Source organism: Peromyscus eremicus, chromosome 20 (assembly GCF_949786415.1).
Source record: "Peromyscus eremicus chromosome 20, PerEre_H2_v1, whole genome shotgun sequence".
In the NCBI taxonomy this organism is placed as follows: domain Eukaryota; kingdom Metazoa; phylum Chordata; class Mammalia; order Rodentia; family Cricetidae; genus Peromyscus; species Peromyscus eremicus.
Window position 1 is genome coordinate 25,050,305 of NC_081436.1, and position 25,797 is coordinate 25,076,101.

The 25,797-nt window shown below is 48.5% G+C and overlaps 1 non-coding gene across 1 annotated transcript; it reads left to right on the forward strand.

Moving 5' to 3' along the window:
* The first annotated feature begins 4,427 nt into the window (after positions 1 to 4,427).
* On the forward strand, positions 4,428 to 4,583 carry LOC131897253 (U1 spliceosomal RNA). Its single transcript, XR_009375614.1, has one exon. It is a non-coding gene; the product is annotated as a U1 spliceosomal RNA (small nuclear RNA).
* Positions 4,584 to 25,797: the final 21,214 nt, after the last annotated feature.

The following is a 25,797-nucleotide window of genomic DNA, read 5'->3' on the forward strand; positions in this document are numbered from 1 at the left end:
ACGTGGAGGCAGAAGATTCAACACTTCAAGGAGATCCTCAGTTATGTAGAGGGTTTGCTCTCAAGACAAACAACAAAACTAATCCAACAAAAACGAGGGAGAGGGTCGGGGAGGAGAGCAGTCTGTTTAATAAAGTACAGCCCTGGGTGCAGCTCAGTGCTAGGCTGCCGGCCTCGCATGCACAAGGCCCCGAGTTCCACCTTCGATGCCACCAAACAAAACAAGCCACCCAGGAGAAGCGAGTGGTCCCTAGAGTTTGAGAGAAACATTGTTCTAGTACTCTCTCTCTCTCTCTCTCTCTCTCTCTCTCTCTCTGTCTGTCTCTCCCTCCCTCCCCCCCAACTAAGCCATAAGAGTTCCCTTTGTACCTGAGTCCCCTAACTGAAAAATGCAGCCTCAATTGCCTCCTGGCCATTGTGGAGGCAGCGTGGGGATTGCAGGTGAATGGCACAGTGTTTGATAAGGTCCCACACACGCTGGTGTTCAGTGTTCCCCAGTGAACTCCCTTGCTTTGAGACATCTCTTTATGTAGTTTGACTCAAAAGGTACTTTTGGTTTGGTCTGGTTTAGGTACATATCAAACACAAAAATACAGGTTTTTATTTTATTTTATGTTTTTAATGTGCACTCATAGGTATGATGGGGTCAGAGGACAGCTTGCAGGAGTCAATTCTGTCCTGCTACCATTAAGATCTGGAGTTAAATTCAAGCTGTCAGGCCTGCATGGTGAACGGTGAGCACCATTATCTGTTGAACCATCATGCTGGCACGTGTGTGTGTGTGTGTGTGTGTGTGTGTGTGTGTGTGTAAGATTTCTTTTAAAATATTTAAATTAGATTTATTTATCTTACTTTATGACTGCTTTGCCTGCATATGCATACCACATGCGTGTTTGGTGCCTGTGGAGGTCAGAAGAGGGTATTGAATACCCTCAGACCAGAGCTGTGAATGGTTGTGGGTGGTGGGAATTGGCCTTGGGTCCTCCACAAGAGCAATGAGTGCTCTTAACTGCCGAGCCATCTCTCCTGCCTCAAGATTTATTGGTTTTATTTTACGTGTATGAATATTTCATGTGCATGAGTATTTTGCCTGCATGTATGTGTATGCACATATATGTACGCATGTATGTGTGTGTACCACCTGAGCACCTGGTGCCTGGGGAGTTCAGAAGAAGGCATTGAATCCCTTGGAACTGGAGTTACAATTGTGAGTCATCATGTGTGTGCTGGGAATTGAACCACTGAGAACCCATTTCTCCAGATCCTTGTTTTTTGTTTTGTTTTGTTTTGTTTTGTTTTTGAGACAGGGTTTTAGGTAGGTAGCCCTGGCAGGTCTTGAACTGCTGATCCTCCTGCTTTCACCTGATGAAATGCCTGTAATTCCCTTTCAAAGAGTGCTTCAAACCTTGCTTGAGTTGAACAACTCAGGTTTGAAAAGCTAAAGACCAGGAGAGGTGGGAGGAGCGGATGCTGAGTGGAAGGGACAGACATAGGGAAGAGCCACTGTGGGCCAAGAAAGGTGACCCTGAGGAGGGCCTGCTGGTTAGACACAGCTAGAGTCATCTGGAAAGAGGAATCTCACTCTGTAGACCAGGCTGGCCTCGAACTCACAGAGATCCACCTGGCTCTGCCTCCCGAGTGCTGGGATTAAAGGCGCGCACCACCACCACTGCCCAGCTAAAAGAGGAAATCTTAATTGAAGGGTTGCCTTCCTCAGATTACCTGTAGGCAAGGCCTGTGGGGCATTTTCCTCATCAGTGATTGGTACAGGAGGACCCAGCCCACTGTGGGTGGTGCCAGCTCTGGCAAGCAGTCCTGGGTTGTATATGACAGCAGGCTGAGGCAGCCATAGGAGGCAGGGCAGTAAGCAGCACTAGGCATCTGCTTTAGTTCCTGACTTCATACTCCTGCCTTGAGTTCTTGTGCTGCGACTTCAATCAGGAGTGTGACCTGAGCGTTGTAAGCTTTTGGTTATGGTTATGGTTTTTACCACAGCAGTAGAAACCTGACTAATACAAGGGCTATCACTGGATTTTATATTTAGAGAGATAAGTGCACCAAAGCGGACTTTCTTTTTTTCATCTGCCGACAGCGACTAGACTCAAGAAGCTCAAAGAAACAATGGGATGCATTGTCTCGCACCAGGGCAACATCCCGGGGTAGATCTCTACTTTCAGGCATGATGGCATCCAGGTGCTTGGGTGAGCAATAATGTGAGACCTTTGTCTCCATTCGTGTCTCCATTCACTTTCCCTTCTATGGGGCCCAGGCTAAGGTGCATACACACACACACCCTCCACAGTAGCACAAATGACCTGGAGATACGGTACTATATTCTATCTGTTTAGCAACTGTGGGAGAAAGTCCAGAGTTAACTCTGAGAGCACAGCTTGGGCCACCTGCTCAGCCTTGAGCTGCTCAATCATAGCCAAGTGAATGAAGACTTCTGATTGATGGACTCCAGGGTCCTGTGTTAAGGCCTGGATTTCCCAGAGCAAAGGCAGCTTCACAGGGATAAAATGCACCAAAGTGGAGCAGGGGGACTGGTTTCCCACTTGAAAATGGAGTATGCAAGAAGAAAAAGAAAGGAATTCTGGGAAAGCCAAGGGCAGCATGCCTACTCCACCAAAGAAGATGCATCCAGGTAGTTAAATTGGGAAGAGGCTGTTTAAAGAAGATGGGATGATGGATCCATGGCTTTAAGGCAGGTGGGATGATGGACCTGTGGCTGTGGATGGGATAATGGATCCATGTTTTTAAGGAGGATGGGATGATGGATCCATGGCTGTGGATGGGACAATGGATCCATATCTTTAAGGAGGGTAGGGTGATGGATCAGTGGCTTTAAGGAGGATGGGATGGATGATAGACCCACATCTTTAAGGAGGATGAGATGATGGATCTGTGGCCAGCTGCTGCAGAATAGGTGGCCACAGCCTTAATGGCTTTAAAACAACAGATATTTGCTAACTCACAGTTTCTGAGGGTCGGGACGTTTTTGTGAGCACAGACAGCTCAGCCAGGAGCCCTCCTGCACCGTGGGACCTCACAAGGCAGTAAGCACAATGCTGGTCATACCAGCTGGGCCTGCAGTCTCACCTGGGGCTCACCTAGGGAGGAGAATCTGCCTCCAAGCTCACAAGGCTGTTGACAGAATCCAACTGTTAGCCAAAGGCCTCTCTCACTTCCTTGTCCCATGGTCTCTTACTCTTTGGATGCCTGCTTCCCTCGGGTCAGCAAGGGCTCCTCTCAAGATGGCTGTCCCACTTCATGTGACATCAACCCACACACACTGTCACCTTGGACATCCTCTGTCGGTTAGAAACGGAAGAGAGCACAGCCCTACTTATACTTTGGGGAGGATGTCACCCAAGGGTGTGGTCACCAGATGAGGTTTGTGGGCATGCCCTAATACTCAGCTTCCACAAACCCAGGTGCTGTAGCGTTGATCTGAGCCACACCTAGAAGGGGCAGAGGACTCACTGGAGTGGATGCATGGCTTGAAAGGAGGTCTGTGTGGGACTGCTGTTGCCTGTCTCTCTCCCTGTCAGCTCTTCAGGACACAAGCTCGACCTTGTCACTTGTCTTCCCCAAACCCAATCAGCTGGCACATTATGGGCCCTCAGCGATGCGTCCTTGTACTGAACATCTGGAATAGATGACATATCCGAACCCTCATTTGTTCCCTCATTCACCTGGTCACCATTCATTCATGCATTCATTCAACAAGTAAGCACTGAACTCTAACCATGCATCAGGCCCTTGCCAGACTCCGGGACACAACTGGAGTAAGGACAGGGCTCTGGACCCGAGAGCCTTAGGAATCACAATCAGCACTGTTGAGTACAGTCTGTGGTCTGTGAAGCCCTGGCATACCCCAGGCCCTGACCCTGGTGAAGGACATTCTGGAGGGACGAAGAAGATAGCCACAGGGATAGTGATGCTGGGTGAGGCCCATCATGTGTCGACAGCTGGACTCACTCCCTAGTGCTCTCCAGGACCTGTGCTGCCTGGTGCTCTTTAGGGCCTAGTGGAGGCAGGATAAAATGGCAGGGAAGGAAGTCCCCGATCCCAGGGTCTGGTTGAAGTTTGTCGACACTGGGAGTTAACAGTTCCAGCACAGGGGCTGGAGAGATGGCTCAGCAGTTAAAAGCACCAGCTGCTCTTTCAGAGGACCCGGGTTCAATCCCCAGCACCCACATGGCAGCTCACACATGTCTGTAACTCTAGTTCCAGGGGATCTGGCACCCTCACAAAGACATACATGCAGGCAAAACATCAATGCACATTAAATAAATGAATGAATAAATAAATAATAAATAAATAAATAAAAAGAATGCCAGCATAATTAACAAAACTTGACATGAAGTTTGTCTATGGAGAGATGGTGATCCTTTTATATAAAGATATTTCAAATAAGAATGTTGAATACTTTACCTGGCAGGGGAGATACCATGATCACAAAGATGGTTTTCCCAGGGCGAGGCTTATCCCGATGTGCTGACCCCTGTGATTTCCCCAAATGCGGGGAAACTCAACTGCATAATTTGTGGGAGTGGGGGACTGTGTTTGCGCTCTCCCCTGAAGAAAAAAAAAAAAAAAGAATGGTGAAATGTTGGCCTTTAATCCCAGCACTTGGGAGGCAGAGGCAGGCAGATCTCAGTGAGTTCGAGGCCAGCCTAGTCTACAGAGCGAGCTCCAGGACAGGCTCCAAAGCTACAAAGAAACTGTGTCTCGAAAAACAAAACAAAACACAAAACACAAACAAACAAAGACTGTTGAAATGTCAATGAGCTGTGCCCAAGAGTCTACAGGTCTATGGGCAATAACGTTTTATGACCAAGTGTAGCTGTTCTCTTTTCCCACCTGTAAGCATGTAATTTCCTCGGAATCTCACAAGCCAGACTGTAAACTCCATTTATGGTAAAAAGGCGTGCCTTAACCCCTTGTATAACCTTTGTGACCAAGGGTTTCTCCTCATCAAGTTGCAATCCCGTCCAAAGCACCTGAGGAACCACCCTGCCATTTCATTTTCTAAAAAGAGAAAGTGGAAAAAAAGGCCCCTTAGGAAGCTCTGAGATGTGACTTTCGAGGCCACAGAAATCCTTCACATGGCTACTGGGAAGGCCCTTAACAGGACTCAGAGCACAGCAGAACCATTTCCTTTTCCATTAACCCCTGTGTGCTTAAATCTGTGTTAAGATCTCCTGTTAGGTGCTGGTGAGATTGTTCAGTAGACTCTAGCTCTTGCAGAGGATCTGAGTTCAGTTCCCAGCACCCATCTGGTGGCTCATAGCCATCTGTGCCTCCAGTTCCAGGGGATCTGACATCCTCTTCTGACCACATGTGTAGACAAACAAATAAAAACAAGGAAATTTTTTTTCTTTTTTTGGAGACAGGGTTTCTCTGTGTAGCTTTGCGCCTTTCCTGGAACTATCTCTGTAGCCCAGGCTGGCCTCGAACTCACAGAGATCAGCCTGGCTCTGCCTCTCCAGTGCTGGGATTAAAGGAGTGAGCCACTAACACCTGGCTCTAGGAAATCTTTTTAAAAAGACCTCTTCCTAATAAACTCCAGTTCCATCCTCATACCAACATGTCCTGAAATTTTTTTCCACGGCAAAGTCAAGAATCCTAGCTTCAGCCATGCAGTGGTGGCTGAAAATTTTCATCCCAACACTCAGGAAGCAGGCAAATCTGACAGCCAGGGCAACACAGAGAAACCCTGTTATAGCGGAAGTTTTCTCAGGTCCCTCCCGGCCCCACGGTCCCGAATTCCTCCGGTCCTGCCCCGCCTCCAGGTCCCTCAGCCACTTATAAAATAATCATTCAGAGGCTTAATATTATTTTCAAACTGTATGGCCTATGGCAGGCTTCCTGCTAGCTGTCCCTTATATCTTAAATTAACCCATTTCTATTAATCTATGTTCTGTGGCTTTATTGGTCTGCTGACGTGTTGCTCCCCTGGCTCCACCTTTCTCCCTCCTGTCTCTCTCCTTGGATTTCCCACCTGCCTCTAAGCTGCCTTGCCATAGGCCAAAGCAACTTATTTATTAACCAATGGGAACAACATATATTCACAGTGTACAGAAAGACATCCCTCAGCACCCTGTCTCAAAAAACCAAAATTAAAAAAAAAAAAAAGGAAGAAGAAGAATCCCAGCTTCACTGAACAGAGATCTCTGCAGAGATCTCAGGCAGCAGCAGGAGGCTGTATTTCCAGCCTGTGTTCTACTGCTGATGATGACATGGTCTCAGGACACTGTTTGAGTCCCATCACCTCCATGACTCCCTGGTTCAGGTTTGGGAGCTACCCGGAGTGGTCCCCAGTGAAACTGGGATGTCCTCCTTAGGGAAGTCACTTGGGGCCCTGGGAGCTGGAAGGGCCTGATGAGTGTCCACTGCCTCCTCCACAAGCATGATAAGAAACTGACCACAATCCTTATTGGGTAACTTTATTACTCAAAGCCGGAAGAGTCTGAAATGTGAAGACATGGCCTTGGTCACTGCGGAGGACAGAGACAGAGAACTGTCGCCTGAGGGTTCTGGGTCTTGTGTCTGGGGTCAGAGACTCCCCTCTGGTTGTGCTTTCTTCTTGCTTCATACAGGCAGGACCACGGCTCTGGAAACTCCGCTCAACAGTACAGCCACCAACACTCTGTTCCTGGGGCCACAGCCGGGTTTTTGTTTCTCAAGCCCTGAGGCTCTGATTTGCTTTAGAGGGACGTGGACCTGGAGATGGGGATTTGAATACGTGGGGTGGAATTGGGCTGTCAGCCTGGGCACCATAGGGAAGGGAGTGGCAGCACTCTGTATGCTCCAGCAATTTTCACGGCAGCTGCCCTCAGCTCCACTCACGGGAGCAGGGGACACAGGACACACAGCTCCTGGTTATCAGTCCTGGTGACCTGAAGGTTGAGCTCTGAAGTGCCAAGAAGAGTCAAGAGCTGCTTCCGGAGGACAATAGTCACAGTCCACTGCCTCTCTGAGCAGGGGGAAGCTAAACAAAGGGTCATGGGCACTGGCGGTGGAGAGTCCACCCGCTTCAGGGTGAAGTTAATACAGAGTTTCCCTATCAAATAGAAGCAGCAGAAAACTTGTGACCAGGCCAGGGAGACGGCTCCGTGGATAAAGCGCTTGCCTGCAAGCACAAGGATTCAAGTTCAAATGCTCACAGACCACACTTAGGGCTATGCAAGCCTCAAGGCTATCTGTAATCCCAGCACTCGGGAATCCAAGTCAGGGAATCCCTGGGGCAAGCCGGCCAGCTAGACCAGCTGGAATCAGCGAAGTCCTGGTTCAGTGAGAAACCCTGCCTCCATCAATAATGGAGGACACCCAGCATCAGTCTCAGGGCCTCTAGCTGCACATGCTCACATGCACATTTTCACCTACACAGGCACTAACACATGTTCAAACAGGCGTATGCACGTGTATGACCTCTACATGTCCTCCGTGGCACATGCACACACAATAAATAAATGTAATTAAAAAAAAAACCCAAGCAAACAATTCTTTGTTTTGATTTAATTATAGACACAGGAAATAGCAACGTACAAGGCATAGTTGGATGAACAGTGCGCTCTCAACTCAGCCTCCCCCAGTGGAACAGCCTGCAGAGCAGAGAAAGATGTCAGACCCAGAAAACGGACACACTGCAAGCCACAGCCCTTAACTCGGATCTCGCCGGTCAAGCATGCATTGTCTATGTGTGTGCATGTGTATAGCTGTGTACATTTTATCACATGTGTGTGACCAGTTGCCTCACTCCTGTGCCTTCTGCCACTCTCCCCACCCCCACAATGCCCAGAAATGATGATGTGAACTTTGAACTGTGAGCTGAACTAAAGCCCTTTTTCCCATAAATTGTTTTTCTTGTTGTTTTTGTTTTTTGTTTTTCTGAGGCACGGTTTCTCTATGTAGCCTTGGCTGTCCTGGAACTCAATCTGTAGACCAGGCTGGCCTTGAACTCACAGAGATCCACCTGCCTCTGCCTCCCTAGCGCTGGGATCAAAGGTGTGTGCCACTACCACCCGGCCATAAAATGGCCTTGTCAGGCTGTTTTATTGGCAACAGGAAAGAAGCTAAGACAGTTACCTATATCATTCCTTTTCAACACAAGAGGGGACTGTACTGGGGCATGAGTACCAAGAACCAAAGATCACTTTGGGTCGGGCTGTGGTGGCGCACGCCTTTAATCCCAGCACTCGGGAGGCAGAGGCATGTGGATCTCTGTGAGTTCAAGACCAGCCTGGTCTACAGAGCAAGTTCCAGGACAGCCAGAGCTACAGAGAGACCCTGTCTCAAAAAACCAACCCCCCTCAAAAACAAAGAAACAAACAGACAAACATCACTTTGGACAGTCTCTGGGGCTGGCCATGTTGCATTTCGACAGAAAGGCAGTAGGTCACCTGCATTCTTCTGTCCGTCTGGATGACAAACAGATTGTCCTTTGTGTCTTGAGAGTGTGTGAGCAAGCAACAGGATATAAGGATGCCTGGAGCCCAGCACCCCAGTGCCTCAGTGCTAGCCTTGTGTTCTACCCCAGGCTGTACCACTGGAAAGGCAGACATCTCAGTCCTAGCAAAGCGAAGACATTTCCCACTCTTGTCACAGTGGCTTCATTTGTCCTCATTGCTGGTACAGTGGCTGTCCCCTCCCACACTCCCAGCTCCTTGGCCTCTGGGTCTATTGGAGGCTTGTTGAGGGAGGATGCTGGAGACAGAACACGGGCTCTTGTTCCCCCATCAGCTTCTGTTCCTGACCCTCCTGTCACCCAGGCAGGCCCAACAGTCTGGAAAACAAGATGAACAGCCTCCCTTAGGTTCCATTTTCACCTCCCAAAGGGCCTCATCCCTTTCCACACCCAGCAGATCCGCTGTGAAGAGCTTCATTCCTCCAAAGCTGCTGAGAACCATAGGTTTAAACTGCCCTAGAACAGGCCATTAGCACCATCCTTCCCCACAGTCCTGGCTGTCTGCCCAGATGCACTTGGCAGTCTAGGAAGTTTTTCCTCACCAGTCCATTTGCTCATCTCAACCTGAAAATAATCTTGTAAGTCCCATTTTCTGAATGAAGAAGGCAAGCCTGAAGCAGAGCTGGCTGATGAGGGGTAGGGGGGAGGATGTAGGGGATCAAGGCTCTGGTCCCCAAATGGCAGATTTCTTCCCGATCACAGCCCTTGTTTCTCTGTCCAGCACCTCTGGTCCCCATGGGTCTCTCTGTCCAGCATCTTTGGTCCCCATGGGTCTCTCTGTCTAGCATCTCTGGTCCTCCTGGGCCTCTCTGTCCAGTATCTCTGGTCCCCATGGACCTCTCTGTCCAGCATCCCTGGTTCCCATGGGCCTCACAGCAGGGTCTTGATCTTAGTGCTGAGGAGGGTTGCCCATGTAAGCCACTCACTCTTCATACGAAGGGTGAACAAAAGGATGGATGTGGGAGACATTGGGAAGGTAGCTGGGACGTGGCTGTGCCTTCCGGGGGTCATGGACCACTCGTTTACAGACTTATACTGTAGCAGAGAAGATGGACAGGAAGCTAGTAATGATCAAAACAGTGAGCTACAACTTCAGATCCATTGCAAACTAAAAGGTATAATACTTGAAAGTGTTGGTGACAATGCAGGGAGAGGAGAAGCCACCGGGACACTGTGGATGTGGGATCTTTTTTTTTTTTTTCCTTCTTTTTGGTTTTTCGAGACAGGGTTTCTCTGTGTAGCTTTGTGCCTTTCCTGGAACTCATTCTGTAGGGAATCTTAACAGATACTCTGGAAAGCAACTGGGTGGTATTTGAGCTGAAGAGTGAGCATGTCTCAGGACTTAAAGTTCCACTCCTGGGGGAGCGTGGGCAGAGACACTCACTTCAGCACTGTTAGTGACAAAGTAAAGCAGGCTCCACTCAGAGCGGGGTGACAGTGAGACAGAGCAACCAGCACAGGTGGATTCCAATAGATTGATAGTGCGTGTGTGCATGTGCGTGTGTATGTGTGCTTGTGCATGTGTCTGTGTGCATGTGTGTCTTTGTTAGGGTTTCTGTTGCTGTGATACAATATTGTGACCAAAAGCAACTGGGGGAGAAAAGGGTTGGTTTCAGCTTACAATTCCCGGGTTATACTTCCTTATGAAGGGGAAGTCAAGGCAGGAACTCAAGGCAGGAAATGAAGCAGAAGCCGTGGAGGGGTGCTGCTTACTGTTTGCTCGTCATGGCAATGTCTCTCACTGAATCACTAGCTTTTGAATTGAACTGCCTGGCTAATTAGGCCCCAGGGCCTCCCTCCCCTTCCCAGTCCTGGGACTATGAATGAGTGTTGCTAAACCCCTTTTTACATGGCTGCACCCACATCAGGTGGCTCACAGCTGCCTATTGTTACCATTCCTCACATCTCTGACATCTGCAGGCACTTGCATTCGTGTGCACACACCTCCTACACACATGCACATAATTAAAATAATAAAAATAAATCTTTTTAAAAAAGTGAGGCTGGAGAGATGGCTCAGCAATTAAAAATAGGTTCTGATCGTACAGAGGACCTCCCAGCACCCACATTGAGTGGCTCACACTGGTTTCAACTCCAGCTCCAGGCGGTCTGATGCAATACCCCACTTGCCTACATGATTAAAAATAAAATATTTAAAAACAATTTTTTTTTGAGACAGGGTTTCTCTGTGTAGCTCTGGCTGTCCTGGAACTCACTCTGTAGTCCAGGTTGACCTCGAACTCAGAGATCTGCCTTCCTCTGCCTCCGAGTGCTGGGATTAAAGTCATGTGCTACCACCACACAGCAGACTTTTTATTTTTATTTTGTGTGTATGGGTGGTTTGTCTGTGTACCACATACATTCCTGGTGTCCATGGAAGCCAGAGAGATCCCTTGGATCCCTTGGAACAGGAGTTACAGACAGCTGTGAGCCACCATGTGGGTGTTGGAACCAAACCTAGGTCCCCTGCAAGAGCAGCAAGTTCTCTTAACCACTAAACCATCTCAGAGAGAGACAGAGAGAGAGAGAGAGAGAGAGAGAGAGAGAGAGAGAGCGAGAGAGAGAGAGAGAGAGAGAGAGAACTATAGACATAAAGCTATGCTTCTCAAGGTTACTCAGCTGGGGCACTAAGATCCAAACACACCAGGCTGGCTCCCAAGTCCACATCTTTGATCACAACAGGATGGCATGAAACTGGCCTTGCTTGTGAGTTAGTGGGCACAACAGCGTATGTGGAACTGCAGCAGGCAGTGAAGGCATGGGCTTAGCAAGGGCTCTCAGGAGACGAGGCACCCCAACAGTTTCTTTGTTGTTGTTTGAAATATTATATATATATATATATATATAGTGTGTGTGTGTGTGTGTGTGTGTGTGTGTGTGTGTGTGTGCTGGGTCACACGTGTGCCGCAGAGCCGGCTTGGAGGTGAGATGACTGCTTTCAGGAGTCAGTTTTCTTCTACCATATTGTCCTGGGCATTGAACTCAGGTCATCAGGCTTGGTGGCAATTGCCTTTATCCACTGAGCCATCTCTCTGGCTCTGGACACTTTTAAGGATGGGTTGGCACTTGGGAGGCCGAGGCAGGTGGATTTCTGAATTCGAGACCAGCCTGGTCTACAGAGCGAGTTCCAGGACAGCCAGGGCTACACAGAGAAACCCTGTCTGTCTAGGGGGGAAAAAAAAGGTAAGTTGAGCCGGGCGGTGGTGGCGCACGCCTTTAATCCCAGCACTCGGGAGGCAGAGCTAGGCGGATCTCTGTGAGTTCGAGGCCAGCCTGGACTACCAAGTGAGTCCCAGGAAAAGCGCAAAGCTACACAGAGAAACCCTGTCTCGAAAAACCAAAAAAAAAAAAAAAAAAGGTAAGTTGGAGCTAAACTGTTAACCTGAGGATGAGCAAAGATAACACAGTAGTCCTCCAGAGCAGAGGGACAGAGACAGGGTCAGTGGACAGGGACCCTAGCTACATGGAACATCACCGGGGTTGGCTCAGGTTAGCTGTCATTGGGTGTGTGAGTGTCAAGGACTCCTGGCTATGAACCCACCTGCGAATCAGAGAAGGCACCAGGAAGGGTCCTCCAGGGTGGAGTCCTGGTCCTGCCTGCCCTGGCCCTAGAAGCCTTTGCTTGTCCCTGCAATTTGTGACATTCCAGCATGTCCCCAGACATGTGGCTTCTATACACACCAGCCCTTGCGGTCAGCCTGAAGCAATGCTCTCTCATCTCAGAGTAAACATGTTTGGGATTTTATTTTCTCCCCCTCTTCGTTTATCGCTCCGGGCATCTCCCTGACCCCCCAGCTGAGAGGAGGTCAAAGGCTCTTCCGACAACATGAGAAGCCAGGGTGGCCTTTTGTTAAGGACTTTCATCCTGGTCACGAGGACCAAAGCGGCAGTCCTTGGAGACAGCTTTTTCTGGTCCTTTGCAGACTAGCAACAGCCTGGGAAAGGAGCCAGTACAACTCCGGCCCCCAGCCCTAGTTTCATGAAAGAAGGTAGGGATAGATATGCCAAGAGCCTAACTGTGGTCCCTTCTACTGATTCTCTTAATCCTGACTTCTGCCTGTAAGATAGGAGGAGTTTACCTGATCTGTGGACAGGCAATACGAGTACAGAGAAGTACATTTACTAGTCTTTTTTTTTTTAATTTTTATTTTTGTGCATTGATGTTTTGCACATATGTCTGTGTGAGAGTGCCAGATCCCCTGGAACTGGAGTTACAGACAGTTGTGAGCTGCTATGTGGCTGCTGGGAATTGAACCCAGGTCCTCTGGAAGAGCAGTCAGTGCCCTTAACCACTGACCCATCTCTCCAGCCCCCACTTACTGGTCTTGAGTCACACAGCGTATGGAGTCTGGCTGACTGGCTCTCTTGTTTTTTCTCCAACCCTTCCCTGGGCCCCTGGGTTGGTCAATGCTGGGGGAAACACTGGGATCTCAGAGAGGAGTAGGCTATTCTTTTCCCCTCTCCCGCCAGCCTCACTCCAAAGAAACTAAGGTGGAAATAATAGTAGTTGATGGCACTACGGATATGCTTTGTCCTAGGTGCTGCCAGCATCCTCAGTGTGTGGAAGAAACGAGACAGAGAGGGAAAACAACTCAGCTAAGACCACACAGCCTGTGAGCATCAGAGTTAGGATTTGAGAGTAAGTAGTCCCCAAAGACCGCTCTGTTGTCTGAGACAGAGTCTCAAACTGTAGCCCAGGCTAGCCTTAGATCTCTCGCTCCTATTGCCGTGGCCTCTGGAGTCCCGGGATTACAAATGTGCATCACCGTACCTGTTTAAAAGGAAGATTTTTTTGTCATGTGTGCACTACCACAATTCACTAAGCTCTGAAAAAGAATGGTTATGGGGAAAGAGAGCAGCTCAGTTGGTAGAGGGCTTGCTGAGCACACATCAAGGCCTGCATTTGATCTCTTCAGCACTGCCTACGATATGGGTGAGGGTGGGACCGATGGTCCATGTTCATAATCCCGGCACTGAGAAAGTAGCAGCAAGAGGATCGGGAGTTCAAGGTCATCCTTAACTACCTAGCCAGCCTGGGCTACAGTTTTTGTTTTGTTTTTTAAAGTAGTCTTTCTGGCCTTCCGGAGGCAGAAACAAAAAGATTACAAGTTCCAGGCCAGCTTGAGCTACACAGAGAGACTCTGTCTCAAAAACAAACTGATCACCTTTGGATGTCTGGGGGTCCCCTGGCATGGGAACTGCACACTGTCACTAACTGCCACTTCATCTGTCTCCAGAATCTGTTGAGCTTACAAACCTGGATCTCACTGTGGGTTGAACAACGGGTCCCAGCCCCGCTCCTCCCCCCCTGGAGTCCCCGTGCTCCCTCCTGTCCCCGGGTCAACTGTGTTGCTTTGTATTTTCACATCATCTCCCCCACGTAGCCCTGGCCAGCCTTGAACTTACAGCAGTCCTCCTGCCTTTCCTGTGTTGGGAAGATTGTTGACTATTCTAGGGACCCCAGTACAGGGAGAACCGTGGTGTGTGTCTTTTTGTGACTAGCTTATTTTTCTTAGCACACTTGTCCTCAGAGTGCCCCCACACTGTCCCATGTGTGAGAACAATCTTTCTGTTCAGGCTGACAAAGCTGGGCATGGTGATGCAAACCCTGGTGTGATGCTGAGGTGAGGAGAAGTGAGTGGACTTTGGGCAGAGATAACCATACTTCCCAGTTTAGATCCTGGGGAGGAGACCCAAGACCCTGAGGACCGAGAATGCTCTTTGGATCGTTGTTATAGGCACCCTCGTTGCTGGTGGCCCCAGTTTGAGAGAGACAGGGTCAGTATCTTACACTTGGCCTTCCCAGAAGCCCTGTGATAAACATGCATCATCTGACTGGTGCTGCCTTGGACCTCAGCGCTCTGTCTGTCCTCAGCTGTTTCCCACTGTGAGGCGAGAACCCAGTGCCAGGAGGCCAGAGAGGAGTTTATTGGCTCGCAGAGAGAAAAAATCCAGGATGAACTGGACACAAGAATCTGGATGGAGTCCCAGCCAATGTGATGGGAGTGAAAGCAACATGGGTCAATGGACAGTCAAGTCCCATACCGCAGCCTCTGTCCCCTGCTTAATGAGTGATGTCGCACAGACTGCTCGTTTTATGTCAACTCGATACAAGCTAAAGTCATTTGGAAAGAGGGGAACCTCAATGTAGAAAATGCCTCCATCAGACGGGCCTGTGGCAAGTCTGTGGTGCATTTTTTTTTTTTTTTTTTTTTTTTTTGGTTTTTCGAGACAGGGTTTCTCTGTGTAGCTTTGCGCCTTTCCTGGAACTCACTTGGTAGCCCAGGCTGGCCTCGAACTCACAGAGATCCGCCTGGCTCTGCCTCCCAAGTGCTGGGATTAAAAGCGTGCGCCACCACTGCCCAGCTTTTTTTTTTTTTTTTTTTTTTTTGATTGATGATTATTGTGGGAGGGTTCAGCTCACTGTGGGAGAAGCCACTTGTGGGCTGGTGGTCCTGGGTTCTATAAGAAAGCAGGTTGAGAAAGCCATGTGAAGCAAGCCAGTAAGCAGCACCCTTCCATGACCTCTGTTTCAGTTCCTGCCTCAGGTTCCTGCCCTGTTTAAGTTCCTGCCCTGACTTCCTTCAGTAATGGACTGTGCTGTGGTACTATAAGCTGAAACAAACCCTTTCCTCCCCAAGTTGCTTTTGGTCATGGTGTTTGATGACAGCAATCGTAACAACGACAGCCCAGCCTGCAGGGTACCGCGACAGGCACAGGGAGAAAGTCTGGGACTTGGCTAGCATACTTCCTTCCCTCCCTTGTTTGGTGGAGTATGGTCCCCAGTGTGGAGTATGGCAGCTGGGCTGACTCTGGGGCCTGGTGAAGGAGAAACCAGAAATTTGTCTGAGGCCAGCGGTGTCCTGGAACAGCTGGAGGAATGTGGAAGTGAGTGGTTCCTGGCCGGTGGCGTAGATGCCCATGTAGGGGATTAGGGTGAAGGGAGAGCTATTGCCCCTTCGGGAGCCTTCTCCTTACCTTACTGGAGTGTCAGGGAAAGCCCAGAGGGGAGGAGTGACTCAGCCCTGAATAGCTCTGATGCTGGGGAAATCCACTGCAATGCTTCCAAACAGCTCATTTCCTTCCATAGCCGATGACTTCAGAAGCTTGGGGAATGTTTACAGCAAGGCATGGTCAGTCCTCCAGGGGTGACCTTTGATAGAGCTTGAATGTTTTCCTCGTGAACCTGAGAACAAAACACGAGTTTAGCTTTCTGTGGGTGAATTCCAGCCCAGGAGACAGCAGGTCACATTTGGTCTCCTCGCCCAACTTACGAGATGGAAGATTAACCTTGGTTTAATACACCTTTATTATTCTTTATATTGTACATAATTTGTACTTATATTAATTACATTGATCGTGTGTGTGTGTGTGTGTGTGTGTGTGTGTGTGTGTGTGTGCAGGCATGTGTCCCTGGCATGTGTATGAAGTCAGAGAACAACTTCCAGAGGTCCATTTTCTCCTTTCATCCTGTCAATCTCAGGTTTGAATTTAGCTTGTCAGGCTTGGCAACAAAAAGCTTTACCCACTGAGCCAGCTCACAGCCTTTATATTTACATTGAAAACAATAGTTTAAAAAACATTTCCATGCTGGGCAGTGGTGGCATATGTCTTTAATCCCAGCACCGGAGAGGCAGAAGCAGGCAGATCTCTGTGAGGCCAGCCTGGTCTACAGAGCAAGTTCCAAGACAGTCAGGGCTCGACGGAGATATCCTCTCTCGAAAACAAAACGAAACAAATAAAAGCATTTCCACAATAACATCTTTCTTTCTTTCTTTTTTTTCTAGACAGGGTGTCTCTGTGTAACAGCCGTGGCTGTCCTGGAACTTGCTCTGTAGACCAGGCTGGCCTTGAACTCACAGAGATCCAGCTGCCTCTGCCTCCTGAGAATTAAAGGTGGGCACCACCACCACCGGGCCACAATAACACTTTTAAAAATTATTATTTATTTGTTTATTTAATGTGTATGGGTGTTTTCTCTGCACCACCTGAGTGCCTGGTGCCCAGGGAGGTCAGAAGACATCAGACAGATCCCCTGGGACTGGAGTTATGGACAGTTGTGAGCCCTCGAGGTGGGTGCTGGGAATTGAACCCTGGTCTTCTGGAAAGCAGCCGGTGCTCTTAATCGCTGAGCTATCACTCCAGCCCCCACAATAACATTTTAAAGGTGCAGAAGATGTGTGGTGAGAGAGAGGTGACCCCTTCTCACCACGTTCCCAGCACCCCAGCTCCTCCCAGAGTTCCTGCTCCCGCACAAGCCTCTTCTCTGTCTCCGCCAGAGCTCTTTCTAGGAGGCCAGGGAAGCCGTACCTGGAGCTGCAAAGACAGGTGAGAGTGTTTGCAATAGAGATGCAGCCCCAAAGCTTTCCTAAAGCTTTATATATTTTTGAGACAGCCTTGCTACACTGCCCAGGCAGAACTTGAACTTGGAATTCTCCAGCCTCAGTCTCCTGAGTAACTGAGATTACAGGTCTGTGCTACCAGGTCCACTTTTGTCTTCTTTCTTTCTTTTTTTTTTTAAATATAGAAAATACTTTTAGTTCATGGACCATAGAGAAATCCACGGTAGTCTAGATTCGGCCTGTTTGCTGAGCCCTGGTCTACATGTGTGCAAACCCCAGCCCTCTACTTATATTTTTAAATTTTACACAATGTCTATAAAATTTAGCTCTAAGTTTTAGTGGTCAGGACCTCTACTACTATCTATATTTTAATTTTTGCATGATTTGGAGAGCTTGCAGATTCCCAATATTACTTAAATTGTGGAAGTAATAAAACAATTCTAATTCATTTTGGTTTAGCTCAGGCTAGCCTTCAACACATTAGTAGGTGAGGCCAGCCTCAGTGTTCTTAGCCTCCAACCTCTACCTTCCAAGTGCTGGGACTACAGGCATGTGTATTCCACACAGCTTCTATCTCACTTTGAGTAGGTTGTGTGAATTGTCCGTTCACTTTCTTGGCCCATTAAAAATTGTTTACTTATTCTTCTGGAAAAACTCTGTACAGTTTGCTCATAATAATTCTTGGGTTAGTTTCTAGTGTACAATATCTCCCACTTTAAATGTCTATATAAATAAATATAAAATATTCTGAAGTGTATTTACAAGAAAGAAAATTGTGGTTGGGTGTGGTAGTATATACGTGGGAGGTAGAGGCAGGAGAATCACAAGTTCAAGGCCAGACTTGGCTACAAGAGAGCCTGTCCAAAATAGAAGGAAAAGAAAGAAAATTGTGAAAGAAAAGATTAATGAGGGATGAAAGAGTACATTTCTTCTGACATATTAAATGTATTGATGTGTGTGTGAGAGAGTGTGTGTATGAGTATGTGTGTGTGCATGAGTGTCTGAGTGTGTGTGTGTGAGAGAGAGAATGTGTGTGTGAGTGTGTGTGTATGAATGAGTGTTTGTGAGTGTGTGAGAGAGAGTGTCTGTCAGTGAGTGTGTGTGTGTGTATGTTGCTAGGAATCAAACCCAGGACCTCACACATGCCAGATAAATGCTCTAGTACAAAACTATATCTGTAACTTAATTTATAAAAACATAGTCATTAAACATTTTTTCTTGTTCTTTCAAAAAAAAAAAGAGAGATTTAGGAAGATGTATTCTGTTAGTAAAAGGTAGCTGGCCGAGGGTTCATAGCCTTGGAGGCCCTGTGCTCAGCTTTGGAAAGCACCTCCTGCAACACCACAAACATCATAACTGCCCCTCCTTTGGCCTTCTGGTCAAAAGAATGGAATACGCCGGGCGGTGGTGGCGCACGCCTTTAATCCCAGCACTCGGGAGGCAGAGCCAGGTGGATCTCTGTGAGTTCGAGGCCAGGCTGGGCTACCAAGTGAGTTCCAGGAAAGGCGCAAAGCTACACAGAGAAACCCTGTCTCAAAAAACCAAAAAAAAAAAAAAAAGAATGGAATACTTCTGGACTTGGGTGGAGAAATGACATTCTGATCTGCTCTAAAGATAAAAACACTACATTATGTACTGTGTCTCCTCCCCTCAGAGTTAATCCAGGGGTGGTGAAAAGGTCTAGTGGGTAAAGGTGTTTGCCAATAAGCCTGGCAACCTGAGATCGACCCGCAGGACTCACCTGAGGAAAGGAGGGAACCGATTCTTCTGTTGTTGTTGCTGTTGTTTTTCGAGACAGGGTTGCGCTGTGTAGCCCTGGCTGTCCTGGAACTTGCTCTGTAGACCAGGCTGGCCACGAACTCACAGAAGTCCACCTGCCTCTGCCTTCTGAGTGCTGGGATTAAAGTCATGCTCCACCACAGCCTGGCCTCTTGTGGTTCTTGCAGAGGACCCAAGTTCAATTTTCAGCACCCACAGCTCACAACCACCTGTAACTCCAGTTCCAGGGGATCCAACACCCTCTTCTCTCTTCTGCAGGCCCCAGCAACACCTGTGGTGCACATACAGACATTCAGGAAGAACCCTCATACCTGTAAAATAAATCTAAAAAGAAATAAAAGAGATGGGGAGGTTAAGCCAGCTGGCTGGCCTGTCAATCACCAGGACAGGACTCTACTCCCCCAGAAGCTGAAGGCATGCTAAGGAGATGGGCGGAATAATTACCCCCTTAATGAGATGATGTACTTGTTCTTCCCAGAAGCCTCTCTGTCAGTGCAGCCACCTACAGAGCCTCTGCCATGCAGCCTGCCCCCCTTCCTAGGTTCTGCAGAGTAACTGTTCCTTTTACTTTTATTCTCTCTCCTCTTCTTTTGGATAGTGGCCAAAAGCCTAAGCATGCTTTCTCTGACACTCTGGGCGTTCTCACGCTTTCTCTGAAGCCCCCTTCCCCTTCCATTGTATGGCTACTTGCTGACCCTCATTGCTGAGCATGCAGGGCTTCTTGGATATTAACTCAAAAGTTATGGCTTTCTTTAAAAAAATTAATATTTATTTATTGGTGGGAGTGACATGGGCATACCGAGACATATGTGGATGTCGGAGGATAACTTGCAGGAGTGAGTGTTTCTCCTACCATGTGGGGCCTGGGAATTGAACTCAGGTCTTAGCAGGCTTGGTGGTGAGTGCCTTTACCCACTGAGCCATCTCACTGACCCATTACTTTCTTCCTTGTCTCCATTTTTTTTTTTAATAAAGATTTTTTTTAAATGAAAGATTTATTTATTTATGAGGTATACAGCATGTATGACTGCAGGCCAGAAGAGGACACCAGATCTCATTACAGATGGTTGTGAGCCCCCATGTGGTTGCTGGGAATTGAACTCAGGACCTCTGGAAGAGCAGCCAGCGCTCTTAACCGCTGAGCCATCTCTCCAGCCCCCTTGTCTCCATTTCATTTCACACGCCACTTACTGAGATTTACAGCTTGTCTGCCCTATGGCTTTCTCTCAAACTCTACCCAAATTATCTGCAAGCTTTCTTCTGAGTGTGTTTCTTTTCTTTTCTTTTTTTTTTTTTTTTTTTTTTTGGTTTTTCGAGACAGGGTTTCTCTGTGTAGCTTTGCGCCTTTCCTGGAACTCACTTGGTAGCCCAGGCTGGCCTCGAACTCACAGAGATCCGCCTGGCTCTGCCTCCCGAGTGCTGGGATTAAAGGCGTGCGCCACCACCGCCTGGCCTGAGTGTGTTTCTAAATTCATTTATTAACAAGACTAAGTATTCAAAAGGGATCCCTAATTCTCTGATAACACTAGCTTCATGGGCAAAGTGCCTGGCACATAGTGCATGGTTAATGAATAGCTTCAATTACTAAAGAATAAAGGTTTTACGTCTTTATGCCACCTGCTAAATGTGAGTTGAAATACGATCATTTAAAACATTTATTATTATTCTATTATTATTCTTATTAGTAGTAGTATTATGAATGCTTTGCCTGAATGTGTGTCTGTAAACCACATGTGTGCCTGGTACCCACAGAGACCATAGAGGGGCATTGGATCTCCTGGAACTGAGTGAGGTTACAGATGGTTGTGAGCCACCGTGTAGGTGCTGGGAACTGAGTCCGGGTCCTCTACAAGAGCATTCAGTACTCTTAACCACTAAGCCATCTCTCCAGCACCCAGAAGTAGGATCTTAACTCCACTGAGTAGGAGTAGCAAGGAAACAACATAGCAATTTAAAGAAAGAATGTCTAGTAACTTATTAAAGTCTACTGTGTGCTGGATGTGGTGTAGGCGTTTCCCATACTCCATCTTTTATGGGAGAGAAAAAATCGGACCCTCCAATGAGTGGAATAACCTTCCCAAGGTCATCCACAAACAAGAGGATGAACTAGAGCCAATATTGACGCTTTTCCAATGAGTCAGCCATGTCACACTCCACTAATTAACATCAGGGTCATGCTTTTCTGTTTAAAACTGTGTCTCGACTCACCTAAGATTTTTTGACCACCTTGCCAGGCATGTGGCGTCTGAAAGATGGATGAGGAAATGGAGCTCCGGGAGGTCCCTTGGTCCTAGCCACACTGGGCCTGGTCCTGTGCCAGTCCTGACAGCAGCTCCTACCAGTCTCCCTTCAGTCCTGGAAAAGCAAGATTCAGAGGGGAGTATGGTGTCCCTCAGGTCCTACCACAAGCAGCTGGCAGCACCGGCATTCACGTGCTGGGTTGTCTAACCCCAAAGACATGCTGAGGCTGTTGTGCCAAGCCTTGAACCCAGGATCTCACCTATGGCAGACCAGCTCTCTACCACTGACCTACTACAACCTTATTTTCTCTTTCTTTCTTTCCTTTTTTTTTTTTCACTACGTAGCCCTGGCTGGCCTGGAACTTACTATGTAGACCAGGCTGGCCTTGAACTCATAAGATTCACCTGCCTCTTTAGTGTTGGGACTAAAGATATGTGCCACCATGCTCCGGTGGGCTTCTACTTTCTTTCCATCTTTCTTCCTTTTTTCTTTCTTTCTTTAGTTAAGTTATTCTTTTGCAATCTTACACACACACACACACACACACACAATTACACTTTGATCACTGTCTGTCCATTCTCTTCTCTTCTCCCTCTCTCTGAAACCCTACTTCCCAACAAGTCCCTCTCCTACTTCATGTCTTGTGTGCTGCCCATTGTATTTAATTAGAGTTGCCTGGAGGAGATGGATGATTTACTTGAGCGAGGGCAACTTACCTATGACTACACCACTGAGGAATATAACCTCCCTCTCCCAGTAAACATTAACTGTAACATTAAATGTAACATAAACATTAACTCCTCAGGGAGGGGTGGGGCCTTATGAGCCCCTGCCCCATCGAATGGAATGTTGATGGGCAGGAGTCTTGTGCTGGTAGCCACTGCTCCAGTGAGTTCATCGGCGCAACAGCCACTCATCCAGAGGTAACTTTTTTTTTCTTAAATTCTTTTTACAATTGTGTGTATGTGTGTGTATTCCACGGCACGCGTGTGAAGGTCAGATAACAACTTTAAGAAATCAATTCAATCCTTCCACCTCCACGAGGGTTCCAGAGATCAAACTAGGACGTCAGGCTTGTCCACAAGCGCCTTTGCCCACATCCAGTCATCAAGAGATGACCGACAAGCACAGTGGTTTGCAAAAGTGGAGCTCCCCAGCATCTTTCATTTGGAGCCTGCCCACGGTTCCTCACGCACAGGCTAGGAGAACGTTGTTACTCCCTCCCTCTTTCTAGCTTCTGAACTGAAGCTTCGAAAGGTCACACAGTTAACCTGCAGACAGGGCAGCCGCTGAGCCAGGTCCACCCATGAGCGCATGTGGCAGAAAAGGGGCGGGGCGAGGCAGCCAGGCCGACCCAAGGTCAGGCAGCGGCCTCCAGCCTCCTCCCCACCTCCCTCCTTGCTCCAAGGGCTTCTCTCCTGCAGTCCCGGTGTCTCCGGCTCCCGGATCTCTCCTTGTCCTCGGCGCGAATGTGCCCAACCGCGCCAGCGCGCTCAGAGCGGAAACCTGGAACCTGGCGGACCTGTTGAGCCTTCGCAGCCATTGGTGGCCGTAGGAGCGGGATAATTTACATGCACGTTCTCTATTGGCTGGTGGGGCGGAAGTAGGCGGACCCAGCCAACTTCACCTGCCTCGGGTGGAACGCGTGGAAGTTCTCCGCAGAAAAGGTGCCGGGGCGCAGAGGGCCGCGGCCCAGGAGTCAGGCGGGAACCGTGGGCACTGCACCCTGGCCGCTCCTGGTGGGTGTGAACCGCCTGGAGCAAGACACAGCCGTTACGTGGTTACTTCTAGGGCCTGGCGGGGTAGGCACAGGAGTCAGATTTCATTTTTGAAACATTTTGTGCCCGAACTGAACCATGGGGGCCGACCAAACCGTGTGTGCTTGTGTGTACACGCGTGTGTATATACACTTGATAGTAGCCAAAAGGCCTAGGAAATGGCAAAGATATCGAGATTTCCTTAGGATCGTCTCAGATTTTTTTGTGGTTGTTGTTTCATACTTTTGCTTTTATTTTGAAAATAGGTCTCACTATATAATTCTGGAAAGCATGGGTGGATGCCATGTAGCCCAGTCTGGCCTCAAACTCACCGAGACCCTCCTGCCTTTGCCTCCCAAGTGTGGGGATTAAAGGTGTGCACCGACCACCACAACTCCTCGTTTATAAACTGCAAACGTAGCCTGTGATTCAACACCCTCTGCAACCAACTCCTACCTCACTCCCAGGAACCCTGAGCCCAAGGCTGTGGCCACATATGCTGGTCACTGTGCCCAACCCACCTCCCCTGTCCCTGCAGCCTTCCCCTTAACTTTGCTCTTGTGGGCCCTTCCACCTGGAGTTCTCATCTTCAGAGATCTCTTGGGTGTCTCTTTTCTCCCATTCCTCACTAGAATGGTCTTTCCCTGTATGCAGGTGAGGACAGTTGTGAAAATTCTATCAACGTAGCCTCCCTGCTTCCTATTAGTTCTTCAGCCCAGTTCCACACACAGCCTCCTGTCCCTGACATTTCTATGTGTGTATGTATGTATGTATGTATGTATGTATGTATGTATGTATGTATAGTGTGTGTGTGTGGTTATATGCACAGTGTGAGTGTTGGTGCACACTCATGTAGAGGCCAGAGGAAGACTTCAAGTGCCCTGCTCCATCACTCTCTACCTTACTACCTTGATCCCTGGTATGTCGTTGAACCTGGAATTAGGCTGATAGCCATCAAGCCACATTAATCAGCTCCTAGGAGTGCAGTAAGGCGACGATGCTTGGCTTTCCACGTGGGTACTGGAGATTCGAACTCAGTTCCTCATGCTTGAGCAGCAAGGGCTCTTATACACTGAGTTCTGCACTAGAACTGGACCAAGGAGCCAAGGCTGGAAGTCCATCCCCCCCCCCCCCCGAATTTACAGTTTAATGAAGACAAAGTGGATAGATACCTTGGCGGAGAACACAGTTTGTCAGGCAGTGACTGGAGAAGGAAGAAAAGGAAGGGCCAAGCTGCTGCAAAGCCTCCCCTGGACAGCAGTGGTGGCCCTGCACCGGGGTTAGGGGTTTAGAGGTGACTTTTGAGTGGAGGTGGTATTTTAGGAGTGACCTGAATGATGTAAGGGGAATCGGCAGTTGAGACAAGAGTGCTCCTGGCTAGAGATAGCAAGGAGCAGCCTGTGTGCCCTGTGAGAGCCCAGAAAATGGATATTGAATCCCAGTGGGCAGAGGAGAGGGAGACAGAGAGCCCAGGAAGGAGTAAGTGTGGGACCTTATATTTCCCAGGAGTGGCCAGCATGGCCTCTACTCTGGTTACTGAGCTGAGCTCTAACCAGCAATGCCAAGGTTGGAAGCCACGCCCAGTGAGTTTTGCTTCTGTGGGAGGCAGCTCTGGAGTTCAGGAAAGGGGATTCTTGATCTGGCCCTTGTCAGTGTGACCTTAGGAGCCACTTGGTCTACGAAGCCTACGTCTCCACCCAATAGGTGGGGTGATAACAGCCACCATGCTGGTGCATTGTGAGGACTATATGTAATATGATCCTTTAATAAAAACATTGGATGTGTGTACAAGTGTCTGTGCATGCTACGTGTGTACAGGTGCCCACAGAGGTCAGAAGAGATCATCATATCCCCAGAACTGGAGTGACCAGCCTGACATGGTGCTGAGAACAGAACTCAGGTCCTCTGGAAGAACAGCAAGAGCTCTTAACCACTCTGTCTCATTAGCCTAGATTATTACACTCTTAACTACAGATGTGATGTCGGGCTGAGCTTTCTCATACCTATCTCATTCCCAGGACACGCTGTCATGCTCAGAGGATAATAAGGAAAATCCCACGTGTTCAGTAGAGACGTCTTACTTTGTAGTTATTTTCAGCCCTCAGTTGCTGATGTAGACCCTGCAGACAGGAGAAGCCAACTCCACATTCTGCTAGCCCTGTTCATATCAGCTGCTAATGTCCCTCTGAAGCCATAGGGGGGAGAGACTGTAGGCAGAGCTGGACTCTACTGCCCTGGGAAGCACCGCAAGTTGAGTCAAGGGTATTTACAGGAGGGTTGCCTCTGTCCCTTGGGTCTGCTCCAGGCAGCTTGATACTTTGACCCCTGTTCACTGGGAGACACTCAGTGTGAGCCTCCTGCTGCACTGCTGGGCACCTCCCTCTCTTACCCAACCGCCCGGGGATGTTTTGTCTCATTTCCGTGGTTGAATGACTTCGAGGTTGAGGGACTTCTCTTGGGCAACAGGGGGGCTGTCTCTGTCCCTCTTCCTCCAGGGCCCTCCCTCCTGAGCCTCTGACCTCCAGGATCATGCAAGTCACGGAAAGTCACTCTTCGATTTAGTCAAGATAACTCCGGCCTCCTCAGTTTGTAAGCTGTGTTCCCACGAATCTTCCCAGATGATCAAACCAAGTGTGCTATCTTGGTGAGGTATAGCACTCTATTGCCATTGCTTTTCTCCTTCCTTCCTTCTTTCTTTCCTCCCTCTTCCTTTCTTTTCTTTTTTTTGTAACCCAAGCTAGCCTCAAACTTGCTATGTAGCCAAAGCTGGCCTTCACCTCTTTATCCATCTGCCTCCTCCACCTCTCCAATACTAGGATTAGAGAGAGGTACTTGGTATTACACCTGGCTCACACTATTCTTCTAACAGATGAAGAATGCTAAGGCCCAGCGTAGTCATGCAATTAGCCTAAGATCACACAGTTAGGAAGTGGCCTTCACATGTAACAACCTCAACCTGGTGTTCTGGGTTCCTTTCTTTAAAAAAAAAAAAAAAAGTTTGCTTGTTTGTTTGTTTTGAGACAGGGTCTCACTATGTAGCCCTGGCTGGTCTGAAACTCACTATACAGACTAGGCTGGCCTCAAATTCAGAGATCTGCCTGTCTCCCGGGGACACCATCATGCCAGGCCATGTATGTGTACTGGGTTTCTTACCTGGGTAATTTTAATGTCACCCAGCTAGTAAGTGGTGGAGCTAAGATTCCAAT